The sequence below is a fragment of the Erinaceus europaeus genome, chromosome 18, assembly GCF_950295315.1.
Source record: "Erinaceus europaeus chromosome 18, mEriEur2.1, whole genome shotgun sequence".
NCBI lineage: Eukaryota > Metazoa > Chordata > Mammalia > Eulipotyphla > Erinaceidae > Erinaceus > Erinaceus europaeus.
The window spans coordinates 58,948,927-58,965,800 of NC_080179.1; positions in this window are offsets into that span (position 1 = coordinate 58,948,927).

Genomic DNA, 16,874 nt, shown 5'->3' on the forward strand with positions numbered 1-16,874 from the left:
CTGAACATTGATGAAGAGATGACAGAAAAGAAAGGCAAGCAAATAGTAAAGGGTGGCACATTCTATAATGCAGCAGGTAAGGAAGATGCATCAGAACAGAGATAGGGCTGCAGTCAGCAGGAAAAGGCTGTGCTAGGTGTATCCCTGATGTGTTCAAGGAATATCCTGGAGTCTAGCACATCAGAAGTGTCTTGCAAAGTGATAAAATAATAAAAGAGAGGCACCAGTACCAAATCATTGAGCTCTTATAGGCTCTAGCACAAACTGTGGATAATATTCTGCTATGAAAAGTCATTAGTGCCTTCTCAGTGGGTGAGTGAAATGACCTCATCTGCATTTTTTAAAGAAATACTCCGATGCAGTTTATCACCACAGACTGCAAAGGTGCAAAAACAGAAGACAATTGTGTTTGCTTTCTATTACTACTGTAAAATAATGATAATAATAATAATATACCAACACTTGGCACCTAAAAATGACAGATTGTTCCTCTTACATTTCTAGAGACCAGAAGTCCAAAAGCTATTTCATGGGGCACGTATGGATAGGAGAATCCCTTTTATTGCCTTTTCTAGTTTCACAAGGTCTTGTGTATTCCTTAATTTGTGGCTTCTTTTCTCCCATAAATCCAAGCTCTTGCCACCACTGTTTCCTACTTTGCCCAATGTTCTTGTTTTTCTCTTATATGTGCCCTTGGGTTGCATCTAGATTACATCTAGAAAATAAAAGATACTTTCTCCCATCTCAGGATCCTTAATTGAACAAGCCTGCGAAGTCCCTTTTGGGACTGCTGTAACACTCACATGGTACAGGAAATAAGACATTGGTATCCTTAATGTTGGTATGAGACAGCCATAAATGATGTCTTGTAAAGTTATTTCAAAAGGACAAGTCAAATGTAAGTTGTTTGGACAAGAAGATAGTGGAGGAGGTGCAACTATAATTAGAGTAAGTTATCTCTAGGATGTAGAGTAGATTGCTAATTAATTTCATATAAAAATGAATAGAAGGTTATGGATGATTCAGGAAAATGACACTTATTAAACTAAGAAAATGAGCAGCTATAGGTGTCATTGAATGAAATGACTATAATAATCTCTTTGATTATAATATCAATCAAGAATGTCATTGGAGGACTGAAGAGACAGCTCATCTGACAGGGAAGGTGCCCAGCTATGTGTGTGCACCAGGTTCAAGCCCTGACAACAGGTGGGAGCTGCTGTGGCACCGGAGGAAGCCCTGGTGTTATGATGTCATCCCCTGGCCATGTCTTTCTTTTTTTAAGTATACAAAAAATTAAATTACATTGGAGACATTGTACATGTTCAAGGCCCAGGCTCCTCAAAAAATAATATCTATATATGAAGTTTGAGGTCTGGAGAAATTAATAGATTGATAGCATTTTTTGGAAGTGACTAGAGCGATGATTACTGCTTCCTATAAGAAGAGATGGCTGATACGTGTCGGGCAGTAGTGCAGTGGGTTAAGAGCAGGTGGCCCAAAGCACAAGGACTGGAGTAAGGAACTGGGTTGGAGGCCCCGGCTCCCCACCTGCAGAGGAGTCACTTCACAGGTGGTGAAGCAGGTCTGCAGGTGTCTATCTTTCTCTCCCCCTCTCTGTCTTCCCTTCCCCTCTCCATTTCAATATCCTATACAACAACAATGACATCAATAACTACAACAATAAATAACAAGGGCAACTGTTGTTAAAATTTCCGGACGGCTCCAGCTGGCCGGGCTAGCTTCACGGTGGTGAACAGAGACGCGGAGACAACGGCTGGGCAGGGCAGCTGTATTTCTTTATTTAGGAACAACGATTCACAAACTAAGACAAACTAATCACCAAACAGAACTCGGCTGTCTCTTTGCGGCGGCACAAGCATTCTCTCTTACTCTGGAACTCAGGAACCCTCTCCCTTACTCTCGAACTCAGAAACTCAGGAACTCTGGCACTCTGGAACTCTCGTACTTGAGAGCCCTCTGAAACTCTGGCACTCTCGAACTCCGGAACTCAGGAACTCTGTCACTCGGGAACCCTCTCTCTGGGTTTCTTCGGGGCGGGGCCCAGCAGGCCCGCGAAATTAACAGGACTCATCCAATTCTCTTGGAGGGGGAGGGCTAGAACAAGCCAATGTAAAGCATATGACAATTCCCCCTTTTTTTTTTAACTAAATGACCATAGTATCAAGGGTGTGGGGTGAACAGAAACATATATAACAAAAACCAGCATGTTGTCAAGGGAAGGCCTGAGGGGGCCATATCTGAAAAAAAAAACATTTCTTGCCTCTGGGGGTCTACTTGCCTGACGGGCATTAGCATGGGGGCGGGGAACGGCCTAGGGTCCCAAAGGCAGCTGGCTGCAACTTACTTACTATGAAACAAAACTTGTTATTAGCATATCTACTGCACGATCTAACATTTATAATAGAGAAGGAATTTGAGACTTTTACATATCAACAACGTCTTTTAACCTTTTGTTACACCCATTCAAGATGGAGACACACCCTAGGTGTGGGCCGGAGAGGAAACCTCAGGCATGAGAATAATTAGCATAGCCATTGTGCGATCTACCATTTCTAATAGAGAAGGTAGTGTTTTACATATCAACAAGTCTATTTAACCTTTTGTTTAGACCAACTTAGTTAAAATATATTGATTGTTAACTAATTTTTACCTCTGACTTTAAATGTAAGTTAATTTTTATCTTTATGAGAATTACGTTGAAAACCTTTTTAATTTAACTTTGACTAGTAAGAATTTAGCCTTAAAGCTACTGTTTACCAAACTTTAAACATACACATAAACATGGTCATTAATACACAAGGAGAGAAACCTTTGTTACGAAGACATGTCATTTTAAACACGAATTTAAATCTGTACTGTCTTAGTTGTTGGGGGGGGGGTTCACCATCTGGAGGTAGCTTCCCGTGCAGCTCCACTTCTAGGAATTGTAGGTTGTGATCTCTGCACAAATCTCTGCGTACTCCAGCTTGTCTGCCTTCAGACCGGACCGGCGGCTGTAGATCTCATGTGCCCAGTTTCGGCAGGGAGCCCGGGGGTCCGGGAGGCCCGGGATGGTTCCAGAATTCATAGAAAGAGGGCAGGCAGGCCATCTTTGTAGAAGGCGTGGGCCTAGGTGCCCAGGGGTGGCGGCCATGATGGGCCGCCGCGGCCCTGCCCCATGGCCCTGCCATGTCTGTTGTCCTGTTCGCAGTGGCCGAGCAGCGTGGAGGGATCACGCGTCCAGTGCCCTGCGCCACGCGGTGGAGAGCCGGCTCCTGTGGGCTGGCCTCAGGCTCTTGCATGTTGGCCTCGGGCTCCAGCATGTTGGCCTCAGGCTCCAGCATGTTGGCCTCGGGCTCCAGCATGTTGGCCTCAGGCTCCAGCATGTTGGCATCGGGCTCCAGCATGTTGGCATCGGGCTCTAGCGTGCTGGCATCGGGCTCTTGCATGGTGGCGGAGGCCTCCTGCGGGCTGCGGGGCTGCGGGGTTGCAGACGCAGTGCGCGGGGTTGTCTGGGCGCAGCCGGCTGGCTGGCTGTTTAACCAGGTGGAAACGGCAGCTCCGTGCCTCGCCTCCCGCCCACTGGCTCTTTTCGCTGGCTGTTCTGAGTTCGCCTGAGCGAGTGGAAACCACAGAGTGGTCCAGAGATAAATGTTCTAGAAACAGCAAAACAGTCTCGTGAAGAAAGAGCAGAGGCCTTTGGAGATCTCTTCACAAGCAGAAGAGAAGGCCATAGTGCACAGGTAGCCAAATTGTCTTTACTTATCTGAGAGATGCGCAGGTCAGCCCCACGTTGGGCGCCATTTGTTGTTAAAATTTCCGGACGGCTCCAGCTGGCCGGGCTAGCTTCACGGTGGTGAACAGAGACGCGGAGACAACGGCTGGGCAGGGCAGCTGTATTTCTTTATTTAGGAACAACGATTCACAAACTAAGACAAACTAATCACCAAACAGAACTCGGCTGTCTCTTTGCGGCGGCACAAGCACTCTCTCTTACTCTGGAACTCAGGAACCCTCTCCCTTACTCTCGAACTCAGAAACTCAGGAACTCTGGCACTCTGGAACTCTCGTACTTGAGAGCCCTCTGAAACTCTGGCACTCTCGAACTCCGGAACTCAGGAACTCTGTCACTCGGGAACCCTCTCTCTGGGTTTCTTCGGGGCGGGGCCCAGCAGGCCCGCGAAATTAACAGGACTCATCCAATTCTCTTGGAGGGGGAGGGCTAGAACAAGCCAATGTAAAGCATACGACAGGCAACAAAAGGGAAAATAAATAAATATTTAAAAAAAAACTTAGGGGATCGGGCAGTAGCACAGCGGGTTAAGCGCATGTGGCACAAAACCCAAGGACAGGAGTAAGGATCCCAGTTAGAGCCCCTGGCTCCCCACCTGCATGGGGGGGGTCACTTCACAAGCTGTGAAGCAGGTCTGCAGGTGTCTGTCTTTCTCTCCCCCTCTCTGTCTTCCCCTCCTCCATTTCTCTGTGTCCTACCCAGCAACAAATGGCATCATCAACAATAATAATAACTACAACAAGGGCAACAAAAGGGGGAAAATGGTTTCCAGGAGCAGTGATTCATGGTGCAGGCACTGAGCCCCAGCAGTAAGCCTGGAGAAAAATAATAATAATAATAATAATAATAATAATAATAGTCAGGTAAAAAAAACTTAAAAAAGAGGTGAATGAATTCTAATGTTAAATAATTAGTATGCATCATCTCAAGGATTTCTCAAGGAAAATAAGAAACATGTAGAAGAAGCAATGAGGTATACTGGAGACTAAGCATCACCTTATGTGCTTGAGGAAAATCAGGGCCCACAGAGCTGCCAAGTTTCAGTGAGAGAAAAAAACCTGAAGTAGGGAGTTAGGTGGTAGCGCAGCAGGTTAAGCGCACAGGGTGCAAAGCGCAAGGACTAGAGTAAGGATCCCTGTTCGAGCCCCTGCTTCACAGGTGGTGAAGCAAGTCTGCGGCTATCTATCTTTCTCTCCCCTTCTTTGTCGTCCCTTTCTCTCTCCATTTCCCTCTGTCCTATCCAACAACAAAGATATCAATAATAACTACAACAGTAAAACAACAAGGACAACAAAAGGAAATAAATAAATAAATAAATAAATATAAAAAACTGAAGTAAAAAAGAGACAGAGCTGGGTGGGGGTAGATAGCATGATGGTTATTCAAAAAAACTCTCATGCCTGAGGCTCCAAATCCCAAATTCAACTGCCTCCCTCACCCCCCACTCCTGCACTACCATAAACAGTGCTCTGATAGAAAAAAAAAAAAAAGGAGGGGGGGAATCAGAGTATTTTGTGGACACCCCAGGGAAGACTGGATTAACATGTCAATGTGTTTGCATGTTTTGATTAATTATGACACATGTGTGTCAGGAGATTATAAAAAGTTTACTGCTAGGACTGAGGAGACAACATAATGGCTATGCAAAAGACTTTCATGCCTGAGATAAGTAAATAGGACTTTCTCACATACAAAGTGTTAGCTATTAAACTTCTGGTAACCACAAGAAAAGCCAGGAACAGAGATGTACAGAAAACACAAAAAAATATCAGTGAGCAACTCATCAGAGAAACTCATCTACACAAAAGGACAGATGGAAACAAATAGGCAAAGAACCAACCATTAAGACAGCCTCGGAATCAGAATGGACATAATAAAGCCACACAGAGCAACAAACACCCTAACTTCACTTTCAAATGTCTCCAGTAGGGTAGCTTAAGGGAGTAAAGAACAGGATCCACCCACTACATGTCTTCAGAAAACACACATCCAAAGGGAAGATGAATGGAAACATACTGTCCCAGGCTGGAGCCAGCTATTCCAAGATAATATAATTCACAAAATAAGGGAAGGGACAGCTACTCTGCTTTGTGATAAAACAGATGTTCAGGTAAAGGAAGGAACAGAGGAGGACATTAAATGATGGTCAATGGACTAACCCAACAAAAAGACGTAACCTTCATAAAAATATATGCCCCAAATTCAAGTGCACCCACATACATGAAACAAGTACTTACTGAACTTAAGGGAGACATGAACCATAACACAACAATAGTCGGAGCCTTTTCTTTTAATATTCATTTATTGATGGATTGACTAATTGATTGATTGATTCCCTTTTGTTGCCCTTGTTGTTTTTATTGTTGCATGTATTACTGATGTCATCATTGTTGGATAGGACAAAGAGAATTGAAGAGAGGAGGGGAAGACAGAGAGGGGGAGAGAAAGAGAGACACCTGCAGACCTGCTTCACTGCCTGTGAAGTGACTCCCCTGCAGGTGGGGAGCCAGCAGGGGGAGGGGCTCGAACCAGGATGCTTAAGCAGGTCTTTGAGCTTCAGACCACCTGTGCTTAACTGGCTGAGCTACCACCAGGCTCCCAACAGTAGGAGCTTTAACACAGCAATCACAGCAGACAGATCATCAGGACAAAAAATCAATAGGGGGATAGTGATCTTGAATGAAACCATAGATAAAATGAACCTCATCGATATATATGGAACTGTCCACCTCAGATGAGATAAACACACATGCCGCTCAAGTACACATGAAAAAGAGGCAGAGGTTTTCACACAAAGTTGATCACAGATTTTTCCAAATGGATATGGAAAGTGTCCCAAGGGTCCTACAGATTTTATTCAGTAACTACTAATCTCTAGTCACCCCCAGAAACACAAAGATTTAGGGTCCTAGGGCCATACATATAAGGACCACAGCCAGGTCCCTATGATAATAAAGGTATCAGCTTATCTACCATGAAGGGGAAGACCTGTGGCTGACCTCACGTGATCCCTGCCCATCACTGCCCCGCCCTGGCCATCACTGCCCCGCCCTGCTGCTGTGACCTCTTGGGGGCCATTGTGACCAACCAGAAACCTATAAAAAGCCGCGTCTGAGGGGGGTCTCCTGTCCATATGCCCTGGAAGCTCTTGGTAGTGACCTGTGGCGGACTCCCCAGCTAGCTTACGCACCACCACTCCCACACACTCGCTCTCGCTCTCTGTTCTCGCTCTTTTGATTCCCCTCTCTCCATCCCTGCACTTTACCTGATACCCTCTCCCATTACCCCTCTTCCCACTCCTTTCCCCTACCCCACACTCTCCTTTCTCCCCCTCCCCCTTTACTCTTCTCTTCTCCTTTTTCCCCTTCCCTTGTTCACCCCCTCCCCTTAGTTATCTAGGATAGCCCTAGTGCATTCTAGTTTGACTACCCCTGTTTTGGGTAGAGCCAGTAAGAGTAGAAGGTAAGTTAGACCTTGATTGTTGTTTTTTGGTAGAGACAGTGCTAGCTTAGAGTTCCTAGTCAGTCTACAGTGAGTGTAGATAGGTCTATGGCCCGGCCTAAGACCTCTCCATTGGGAGAGGGAATGGCCGAGGACGACTTCTGTGTCCTGAGCACCCTTGGGGCCGGCAGCTTCTCTGTCGTCGTGCTGGCCCGCCATCGTCACAGCGGCAGAAAAGTTGTCATCAAGAAGATGAAGATGCTGGGGCAGACAGGCCTGGAGATGGCGCATCACGAGTGCAACGTCATGCGAGGTCTGAGCCACCCCAACATCTTGCCCCTGCTGGGCACCATAGAGACGGCATTCCAGCTGCAGCTGGTCATGCCCTACGTGAGGGGGGGAGACCTGCGGGACTATCTCTGCCGCAAGGGCCCCATGAGGGAGGAGGAGGCCAGAAGGGTGTTCCGCCAGTTGGCCTCGGCTATGGAATATTGCCACTCCAAAGGAATCGCTCACAGGGACCTGAAACCTGAGAATATTCTTCTGCAAAGGCTAGACCGGGTCAAGATCACGGACTTTGGCCTCAGTGGCCATTTTCTCCGGCAGTCTATGGATAGCCTGCAGGGCACCTTAGGCTACATGGCGCCCGAGATAGTGACGGGGGGCACCTACGGCCCCGGGGTGGACATCTGGAGCCTGGGTGTGGTGTTGTATGAAATGGTGAAAGGTCACCTGCCAGAGGAACGACCCATCTGGACTCTATTCAGAAGGAAGCCCCGGCTCTCCCAGGAGCTCCGACACCTTCTTCACTGCATGCTGAACTCTGACCCCAAGGAACGAATTGGGTGGCCAGAGATCCTGAGCCACCCATGGGTGACCCAGGGCATGGGACCCATGGAAGCCTACAGGGAACCCACCTCCTCCGATGAGCCAGCCCCAGCTGACCAGTCCATTCCTTCCAGCCTGCTGCCAAGTATGAAGAGGGCCAGCAGGAGCAGGAGCAGGAGCAGGAGCAGGAGGAGGTGTGTGTCTGCCCCAGCAGCTCTGCGCACCAGCTCCTGGGAGCAAGACGAGGCCCGGGAGCCTGGCCAACCCCCCAAGTGCTCCAGTCTCCCTGTCTTTACGTCCACGTCCACCCCCAGCCTGGCCCCCCCAGCGGCGCCTCCCAACACACCACACAGTAGCTGCCCTGCCTCCGGGCCCTCCCCCTCCTCTGCAGCAGCCCCAGCACCTGGGGAGGAGAGCTGCCCCCCCTCGGGCCAGGGCACACAGGCCAGCAGCCCCTCTGCCACCTGGATCCCCATCCGCCATGGGGCAGCCCGCAGGCTGCTGAACCGTCTCCTGCGGCTTTGTTGCGGCTGCTGTCTGGGTCCCCACAAGGGTGGCAGGACACGTGTCCACCCGCTCAGGACATGAGCAAACAGGGCCCCTCGCATGGCCTGGTGAGTTAGTGGGCATGGGGGAGGGAGGTCACCCCTAACTGCAGATCTCATAGGCCTGTTGTCTCCTCTGCAGGTGGAGGCCGAGAGCTGAGAGAGAGAGGCTCCCTGCATCCCGCTGAGGCCAGGGCCCCTGCTGCCTCTGAACTGACTGCCGCTGAAGACCCCGCTGCCCCACAGGGGGCCTCCCAGAATATGAAATAAATTGTGATTATCCATTAATAGAATGTGAAATAAATTGTGATTTTGCATTGGTCTAGTCTTGGTGCTTTCTTTTCATTTGCGTCCCTGGGGGACACCCCAGCCACAGGCCCTGCCCAGCACTGCCCACCTGGCTTCCTGCCCCAACCTAGAGTCTGCATTCTCAAGGGAGGGGCAGCCAGAGCTCACAGTGTCTGGAGGCACAGAGCCTGCTGCACACACACATCACGGTGGCCATGACATGCAGGCCTCCCTCGCTGATGACATGGCCTCTTCCTTGTGTCACACTGGGCTTCCCCCAAAGGCAGGGCACTTCCTCCCTGGCTGTGGCTTGTGAGCATCTCCATCAGATTCCATTAGCCTGGGATATTGAATACATGTTAGCAGGGCTCAGGGGTAACAAACCCAGAAGCCAGACACATGAGCGCGTGCCAGGACCAGGGTTCGACACACCCACCGAGCCCACCTCAGAGGAGAATCTTCCTGAGTGGTGGGCTAGTGCTACAAGTGTCTCTACTTGTAGGCTGGGCTGACATTTTTGGTTGTCTTTTTTTTGTCACTGCGCTTGTCTTGAGAGTAAACTATATCTCAGGCCTATCAAAAGGTGCTAAGCCAGTAATTAAAATGTTACAAGTTCATACCTGGGGGAGAGATTTCTACAATGGGAGTAAGATCAATGTACAGCAGGAGTCTGTGATTCCTGCTGTGTAATGAGAGGACCATGGCCCTACAGAGAACGTCCATCACAACCACAGGGTTGAAAGACACTCTGAGTGCAGTTCAAGCTCTGGTGGAAGGCTTAGCAGGTAGAGACGCTCATGCAGAAGAGAAGTTCTAGTCTAGAAGGAAGAGCTAACCCACATGTCAATGCAGAGATGAGGGAGAGCAAAGGTTTAGAAAGAAAGAAGCCATTCTGGGAAATTGCAGACTCTGTCAAAAGGTCAAAGGCAAGTGTGACAGAAATATCTGAGGATGAGGAAGGGTCAGACAGCTAGAGACCATCTGAGAGAAATTTTAGCTGAGAAGTGTCCTCACTCAGGCAATCTTCAGAGGATACCTATTCCAGAGGCAGAGCACACACTCAGCGACATGAATGCAAAATGCCTAAGACAGAGGTACATCCTTGTGAAACTATGAAACCTCAATGTCAACCTCCACAATTTGAAAGGTTCTAGGGAAAGGAAAGAAGTGCCATACAAAGGTAGACTTATCAAGTCCCCATCACACTTCCTTTCCCAAAGTCAAGACACAAGGAAAGAGTGGAATGACAGGTAGACTTATCAAGTCCCCATCACACTTCCTTTTCCCAAAGCCAAAGGGTGGAATGAAAGGTAGACTTATCAAGTCCCCATCACACTTCCTTTTCCCAAAGCCAAGACACAAGGAAAGAGTGGAATGACATATTCCAAGTACTAAAAAGGAGGGCATTCCAGCCACTAATTTTATAGCCTGCAAAGTTGTTTTACAAGTAGGAAGCGGGGAAAATAACAGTCTCTTCAAATATCCAGAAGCTACAGGCATTTGATATCCTCAACATCGCCTTAAAAAAAATTATCAGTGAGGAAGGAGGAATCACAGGAATGCACGTTCTCAGTGAGTTCAACAGCAGTAGACTAGAAAAAGAACAAAGGTTAAAAAAGCAAGTAAAGGAATTAAAGGACAAAGAATTTCTACCAAATATATATATATTTACTACTCAGGTAATGGAGGATTCAGCAAGAGAATAGGAACCTAAAGTCATTAAGAGCTTAAACAAAGATAGGAGTGAGTACTTTGGTGTGCACTACGAAATAGGGTGGGGAAAGGTGGCAGCTCTATGCCTGACCTGAGGTCTGGGTGGTTTGAATTTTCATGTTAGTGCCATCATCAGAAGTCACACACACAGAGATGACTAAAAATGAAGGATTTGTGGACAAAAAAGGCAGCTTGCCAATTGGGAAATATGTCTAGAACATTAAGCTATAAAGCATGCCAAAAATAATTTAAAGAAAAAAGAAAAGAAAGAAAGAAAAGGAAATAGAGTTAGGGTAATACAGAATGGGGAAATAATGTAATAGTTATGCAAAAGATTCTCATACCTGAAGCTTTGAGATCCCAGGTTAAATCCCCAGCACCTAAGCTGAGTTCAATAGTGTTCCAGCCTCTCTCTCTCTCATTCTCTCTCTGTTTCTGTCTCTCCAGTAAAATTAATAAAATATTTAAAGAGTCAAAGTTACCTAATCATCAGTACATACTTAATTTTTCATAAAAAAATTATGTATCTTATGGCTCAGGAGTTAGCATCATGGTTTTGCAAAAAGTCTTTCATGTCTGATACTCCAAGGGTCTCAGTTCAATTTCCAGCACCATCATAAGCCAGAGTTGAGTACAGTTCTCGTAAAAGTAATAATAAGATGCCCAATGAAAAACAAATAACTAAGAAAGTTGTGATATATTTACATAATGAAGTACTATGTAGCTGTTAAAAATAATGAGGTCATCTCCTTTGCAATATCATGGTCAGAATTTGAAAGCATCATATTGAGTATGAAAAGCCAAAAAGAGAACACTACCAAATGATCTCACTTATAGGTGAAACTTAAGAATAAAGGACAGTAAGAGAGGATGTAAGGTGAAATTTGGACTGGGTATGGCATATTGCAGCAAAGCAAAAGATACTAGGAAAGAGGGAAAGGGACAGAAGAAGGGACATTGTGGTCCTGGTGTTTCTCCTAAACATCAATCACAGAGAGATGAGAAGCTGTGCTTATGTGTTAAAAATTATATAGCAAATCAAGAACACCCCCAGTCAAATGAAAAATAGCAATATAATAACAATAAATAAGAACTATCACCCTGGGAGTCGGGTGGTAGCACAGTGGGTTAAGCGCACGTGGCACGAAACACAAGGACTGGAGTAAGGATCCTGGTTTGAGCCCCCAGCTCCCCACCTGCAGGGGAGTCGCTTCACAGGTGGTGAAGCAGGTCCACAGGTGTCTATCTTTCTCTCCCCCTCTCTGTCTTCTCCTCCTCTCTCCATTTCTCTCTGTCTTATTCAACAACGATGACATCAAGAACAACAATAATAACCACAACTATAAAACAAGGGCAACAAAAGGGAATAAATAAATATTTTTTTAAAAAAGAACTGTGACCTTCCAATAAAATATTTTTTAAAAAGTCATGTATCTTTATGAAGAAAAGAGGTAGATGCTCTTGGTGGAGGAAAAGACAATGGTTACATCTGGTATATACAGATAATGATGGAGAAACCTCATCAAGGTCGTATACTATATGTTGTGGAGGACCCATTGTATTGGCTTCATTGACTAATTCTGCTCAGTCCTATTAGTAAGGCTCTGTTTTTTGGCTAATTAAAGACCAAAGTAACAGTAATTGTACCCAAGGAAGGATTTCCTGCAAACTATAAGTCTCAGGTCAGTTTGTGCTTTTCTGTTAAGCCTATAATGCCTATCTCAGTTTTATTAAAGAAAACAAAAAAGGTTATACAAAGTTATAAAAAGTTTGGACTATTTGATTATATAGCTTAGGAAAAAAGAACTTGGGGTTTCCTAGTGCGAAAGGAAAAGCAAAATTGTGGGATCTGTAAACTGTCAGCAAATGTCAACAATGAAGCTTCTACCTTTTCATTAAACTGAGGGTATAGGGAATTTTGTCAATGGCAGGTCATGGGTTTCACAGGGCACAATGGAACATTTACTGCCAGGGTCTGACTGGAGGCAGTGTAAGTTACTTTAAGAAATAAATAGATAGTGCCATAAATATAATAGTGTCCTGAAAATGCTGTGCTTCTAGCTATAATTGTAGCAAATTGAGATACAGAGGATGTTAGCACCAGTTTAGATAGTGGCCGAGGAAAAGGTGAACAGTTAGCTTTAATTTGGGGTGCCTTTTGGAAATAATCAGAAAACAGCAACAGTAACTGCCACCTGGGTACTACTTCAAAATTTTTATATATGTTTTTAAATGTAGTTTTAAATATTAAACAGCCTATTGAAATGTGTTTCTCCCTTTGTATAGCTAAAGAAGTTTAGAATCAGAGACACTTACCCATGGCTTTAGTGTTGGTAAATGTCTGCCTTGGGAACTCAAACCAGAAGTAGGTGTTTTAAAAGGCTATACCTTGTCAATCATGCCACACTACTTATGATAGGAGCAGCTAAAACCTACCATATGATTTCAGCTAGTAATTTCTATTCATTTAGTGAAGTGGCATCTAGGTTGAACAATTTGCTAATATTGATTTGATTCACCCAGGAAATTCTAGTCTGAAGAACTCAATATATTTTCAAAATGTTTCTTGTTGCTTTCTAACGGATGCCAAAATAGCTGAATTGAAAGTGAAAAATGCAATCACAATCCATCATCTCCAAATATTTTTGTGTCTTGTAGCTACTGACTTTGACAACTACCAGATTCACCTCTTGGCTGGGTTCCTCCTTTAATTCTATTTACAAAGCCAAGTGCTGATAGTAAAACCTTCACTGCTTTCGATGGTAGATTCCATTCTGTGGTGAATTATCACATATCAATTTTAATTCTTCTTGAACTAAGACCTGTCATGCACAGTTTCTATGCTATTTTACCATTTGGAGAGAGAAAAATGCTTCTAAGACACGTGTATTTAATTTAATTTTAGTTGTAAACACGAGAAGATGGATGTCAGTGATTTTAGGGCTAACAGTGAAGGCCTATTAAGCTCCATATGGAATCAGTAACACTGTCTCCCAAGATATATGGAGTGTTATGGTTCTCAGCTGACATGTTGCTGAATCTGAATGAGCCATAGCACTATGTACAATGTCACTATTAAAACAGTTTTTCCTACACCTCAGTGCCTCTACTGTACAAAGTGGATAAAAATAGTCCTATAAAAAGAGCATAATAAGCACTTAACATTGTCACGAAAAAGATACTAAGGAAAAACCTGAGGAAAATGTACCATGTTAAACTCAGTTAAAGTTGGTCTTTTCTCTCCAATGTAAAAAAAAAAAATGGTGATTTATAATAACTACTTGGAAAATAGCTTAGAGAATGTAACAAAAGTATTTAGCCAATTGTGAGAGTAATGTTAAGAAAAGTGGATAGATTTTCTTCAAAGCTAACACAAAACAGTCGTTCGTGAAATATAAGTAAACTTTTTTTAACTTAAAAATAAATCAACTAGCAAAGAGTTTCCAATGCTTCCCTTTCTTGATGGAAATATTTGTAAAGTTTTATGGTCACAATGGCTTTATTATTATTTTCTCTACATTTTTTGTTAGATAACTAATTCAAGGCACTAAAGAACATTTTCATAGTTTTATATACATTGACAAAGATTAATCTCTACTGTATTGTATTAAAAAAAGATAATTGTTAATTTTTTCACCTACTAAATTAGGTAACAAAAGTTCAGAAACAGATATTTCCAAAGTTATACAGCAACTTCAAAAGAATCACTACTATCTATTTCAAATACTGAGTTTATCTTATAAATTAATATTACAAATAGAAGGTATCATTTTGTTATTTTTCTCAGAGTTAGCAAAATTTTTAAGATTTGCCTTTTAAAATACTTGTTAACTCTCAAATGTTGTAGTTAAGACTATTTCTCTTGGCAATTTGCTCTCAACATAAGGTGTTAGTCATGCTAGCAAGAGTTTGCACAGCTGCGAAAGGCATGAACAACTAGGATGCAGTGTTTGATTCTAGGAGAACATAAGATGCATCATGACAAGTATGCTTAGAAAAAGGGATTTCCACAACGTTAAATAAAAAGTTGATTACAGATAATTGCTTATTCTGTTTATGCTGCTTCTGGAGAACTAGGATAAGCAATTTAAGTTATAGAGATTTATAACTATTTTCATGAAGATATATGAAATCCCAAACTTGCAAGCTTTTTAAATCCAACGATAAATCATTTTATACATTTAATTTCTTCCTGTATAAACTTTACAAGATTATATACAAGCAGAAAGACCAAATTACTACATGCATTCTGAAAAGAAGAAAGAATCTTTGGACTTTGCCCCATGTCTCCTAATACATGATATAAATACAAGGACTTCAGTAATAAATAGTTAATAAAAAATAGTTTTGTGCTCACACATTTGTAATGCTATGAGGTGATAGAATCTATCTTTCAGATACAACTATCTCAAAATTGAATTTGCCTATGCTAAATGAGAAATTATCATATTATATGTACAATATATCTCAAAAACAATACATTTTAATCCCACAAGTATTATACGGGTTTGATCTAGAAAGCTATAGTTGATTTTTCAACTTTCAATGTGTGAGCCCCCCAATTTTTTTAACCTGCAATACATTACCTACATATATTTATCTACTCACGTGTGGAACATGATAGTTTCAGTTAACTGGAAAGTTTTAGACAGTTTTCCTCTTGATTTCCTATAGGAAAGCTACAGGGCCCTACAATAATATGAGAGGCACTAACTAAGCTCCAGAAAAACATCCTCAGTCAGATTTATAACTGGTAGTTTAAACCTGGGAGTCAAATTAGACATCAAGGAAATGGTATTATTATTTCACTACTGGGAATTCCAGCAGTTTTAACACTTGGTTCTCTGAAATGATCTGACTCATTTAACCTGTCTACTTGTTTCTGAACTGATAGAAAATGAGCAAGTTTAGCAAAAACATGTTATATTTTGTGCATATTGGTATATTTGCTCTTGTATTTTAGGGAGCAAGGGTCTTGTAGAGGTGGTGATAGGTCTGACTTATTGTAGCATTTATATATTTTTTCAAGCAGATACTCTAACTCCCTCTTTGACCAAAGATATTAATAATCAGAATAAGACTGAAAATGAAATTTGAACTCCTTTGGAAACCCCATGGATTTGACTCAACTTTCTAGGTAATTAATCTAGTGTATGTGGTTTTGTTCAGATGGGATCATTGAAATGGGACTCTTGATTTATTTAGCCAGTATGTTTTCCCCAACAATGAGACCTTCTTTCAAAAACGCAATTTCCTTTTGGCACAGTTTCAAATCATCCTAGGGGATCTATTTCCATTCATTTCTCCCACCTTTTCTTTAGGGAAACAAAGCCTGTGCACTATGAACATGTTAATTTTTGAAGCATAGCATGTTTATTGACAAAGATAAAATTTGATTTTCTTTAAGAACCTAAGAAACATTAACCCAGAAAATCTTATAATTTTGAGAAGCCCTATCAAATCATTAATAAAGAAAACTAAAGGTGCCCTGGGGGATAGTGTACCAGGTTAAACCACACAGTGTGAAGTGCAAGGAGCATCTGAAGAATCCAGGTTCAAGACCCTGGCTCCCCACCTGTAGGGGGTCGCTTCGCAAGGGGTGAAGCAAGACTGCAGGTATCTATCTTTCTCTCCCCCTCTCCATCTTCCTCTCCTCTCTCAATTTCCCTCTGTCCTATCCAACAACAACAACAATAACAGCAGCAACAACAACGACAATGGAAAAAGGATGGCCACCAGGAACAGTGGATTCATAGTGTAGGCACTTTACCCTAGGAATAACCCTGGAGGAAAAATTAAAAATATAAAATTAAATTAAATAAAGTAAAGAAAGAAAAAAATGTAGATGAGAGTTTCAGCATTTTGGCAATTCGGGCTAAGTATTGGAACATCTAAATACAAGTAGCTAGTTACCAGAGCTAAAATGCAGCAGCTGGCTATCAATTTGCATTTTAAAGCAATAACTTAACAAAATTGCATTCTGTTTATTTTTGTCATCAAACAGAACAGGCAGCATTAATCTTCTACAATTTAATTCTTTTTGGCTTTTAATTCCATTCCCTATTGTCACATGGATTTACAGAAATTTTAATGCTTCACTTTACCAAATTTCTTCATGAAAAAAATAATACGCTATGACACTAACTTAATTTCCTAAGTGATAGTTTTATTATTGTCATTTCATTCTCCAGTATTTTACATATAATAGAGTGCTACTAATTAATTTTGTCTTGGTTTGGCAGAAATCATTTCCCTCTAGTATT